The following is a 3128-nucleotide window of genomic DNA, read 5'->3' on the forward strand; positions in this document are numbered from 1 at the left end:
GTGTTTAAATCCTACTGCAGGTTTCACGGTTTTTCTAAAGCTGTTCATTTACGGTCATTTCCAGAGTAAAAACGTGTCTTGCATAAGTACATTACTCTGATGAAATGAAAGGTTTTTTAAATCTATATAACAATATTAACCCTTCAGAGTTATCCAGTCTACAAAGGAACAATTACACATATATTTGAAATATTCGTGAAAAGCGAATGTTATTAAAGCAAAACTTGTCTCATATGAACTCTTTCTCGCCGAGGCTATTTATTACAAACTTCTATCGTTTGGCTAGATCTTTTAATCTCAGTTTCCGTTATAAAGATGACGTATTATCTTTAAACAATCCTAATTTCGGGGATTTGATACATTGCACCTACACCAAAGAACTTGAGATAAAGGATACTACAGACACTGTGAAGCCAGCCTCATATCTTGACCTACACTTAGAAATCGATGGTAAAGGAAAACTATTGACTAAACTTTACAACAAACGTGATGACTTTTCATTCAGAATTGTTAACTTTCCTTTTATCTGTGGAAACATCCCTTCAGCACCTGTGTATGGAGTGTTCATATCACAACTCATACGTTATGCCAGAGCTTGCCGAAACTACGCAGACTTTTTGAATCGCGCTAGAACTCTAACAAATAGGCTTCTGGAAAAGGGTTATGTTGCTACAAGATTGAAGTCATCACTACAGAAGTTTAATGGTCGTCATCATGAACTCGTGGATTGTTATGGTGTATCAATGGAAGGTTGTAATGTGAACACAACATATATTATTTTTTTCTTTTACTGAAAAAGAATGCCCATTGGGGTTAAGTTTCAAAGTTTTGTAGAAAGATATGTAGTGAAACACCGTAGAAATTGTTTTCCTATTTTTTTTCTTTTTATAAAACTGATGTTTCCTAAAAAATTAGTTTCAGTAATTTTTTAAACATTACGTTGTGTCATCAAATAATAATCAATCACATATGATTTAGGATAAAAAAAATCTATGATTTATTAACATTTGTCATCTTGAGAGGAAAAACCAAGTCTTTTCCTCTTTTTTTTTCTAAATTAAAAAACTAAATTCTGGTCAGTTCCATGGAAAAAAAGGCAATTTAAGTTAAAGATCAACACTTTTAAATGAGAATTTTATTTTTTCTTATGCTATCTACAAATATATTAGTATTATATCCGTTTTGTTTCGTAATTTCATCCTTCATTTTACGATATCATTTTCTTTTTTTTTTCTCTTATATTAACTCTGTAATATGAATGTTGTATGATCAAAATTGCATTATGCACATACTTTATTTTACCATGAATCCCCTCCATAATATGGCATTATCTCAATAAGCCATGCAACCGTTGCCCATTCGGAAAGTCATCATTTATCATACACCGCAAACAAATCTTGGGTATATAGGAACCACTGCGTCTGTATGTTTGACGCTCTCTCCGGTTGTCCGTCCGTGTGGCCACATTATTTGTCAGTGCAACTCTCCTTTACTGTTCAATTGATTTTGTTAACAGGAAGGTTAGTCATCCTATGTAGATGTGCATGAAGGAATGCATGTAAAGTTACTGTGCGATGACACTAAAAGTGGATAATCCAACTTTAGGGTTTTACATGTACAAACCTCGTCAGTAGCACAATTTTAACTTCATGAAATGGTATAGGAAGATTGATTTGTAGATGAAGGATGAAAGGAATGTACACATGTAAAGGATTTCAAAGGGAGATAATTGAACATAGGCGTTAAATATTTCACTTCACATTTAAGGCGGGTATGGGGCTGGGGTATTCTCAGTATTTCAAGTTAATGTATTACTCTTACAATACAATGGTACAAATTATTTTAATTTTTTTCTAATCCAAATTCTTTTTACTGATTTTGCATTTTGTTCACATGCTGCATACTAAAACAATTTAATGATCTTTTGACATAAAGGAATCCGTCAAGACAATATTTTATCGTTAATTTTAACGTTGCAACACTGTACTTTCCCATCTCATAAGGGGTGATTGTACTTAATTTATTGGCGATTTTCATTGACAAAATAATAAACTCGGCGGGTGTTTCTAGAAAAGCAGAGGACGCTTACCCTACCGGTGTACCTGGTCCAGGCTCCAGTGTTTAGTGGAGTCCAAGTTGATAATATGCTTTTGTTACTTTGTACGTATGATTTTAGTTACTTTATGTTCATTGTTGTGTCTGTCTGTTTTCAATGACTGGTCTTTGTCCCCGGATTACATTCTTTTGATTACCGCTATAACTTTGGTTCCCTTGATTGCTCTGTCATACTGATTTGATGTGAACGATAACCAATAAAATAACTCAAGCTATATAAATGCTGATAAACAACGAATATAAACCATTTCCCTTAACACATAGAATGATTGTTCAATTAAAATTGCCGTACCAGAAGCGGGAGGTTTAGTGCGTTACATCACTTGGATTAATCCACCATTTTCATCTCAAATACTTGTAAATGTAAGAATCGTTGCAGGGTTTCCAACTTTCTGGTTTTTAACTTAATATAACGCAAACCTTTTCGGCCATTCCTTTTGACTGTAACTGTCTAGAGTTTATCAGATCTATAATTTAACATTACTTTCATTAACTGACTTCAGTGCATTAAATATAGTTCATAGAATTGTTCATATTATAATTCATACTGATATTGATATATTGATCTCAGTGAAATAAAGAGTCAGCATCAAATCCATCAGTAATTGCAACGCTGCCTTTTTATGCAACTGTTTGTACTTGGTGACTGTATATTTATGACAACACCATGACGTCATTCATGATCAGAATAACGCCATTTTTTAAAGGACTTGTCAATATCAGATCTCAATATGCATTTAACAGAAGAAAGTCGAGTAACAGCAATGAAAAATTCTAACAAAAGCTATAAAACACCCAACCACACACACACATTAAACTTCAAGATATAGAGAACATTTCTATGAGAAATTTTGTCTACCAAAGAAAACTTGCAATATAAAAAAGATGTACCGGTAGAGAAAGAGTCTTCCGTTTTCCTATGAAATCCCACTTAGTTAGAGATAAATTATTAGTAGATAATCATCATACAACAACGCAAAAGTAACATCACAACAAGAAAGACAAGCAACAAA

Source organism: Perna viridis, chromosome 7 (genome assembly GCF_037379345.1).
Source record: "Perna viridis isolate PV_CMFRI_1.1 ecotype Kerala chromosome 7, ASM3737934v1, whole genome shotgun sequence".
Classification (NCBI taxonomy): domain Eukaryota; kingdom Metazoa; phylum Mollusca; class Bivalvia; order Mytilida; family Mytilidae; genus Perna; species Perna viridis.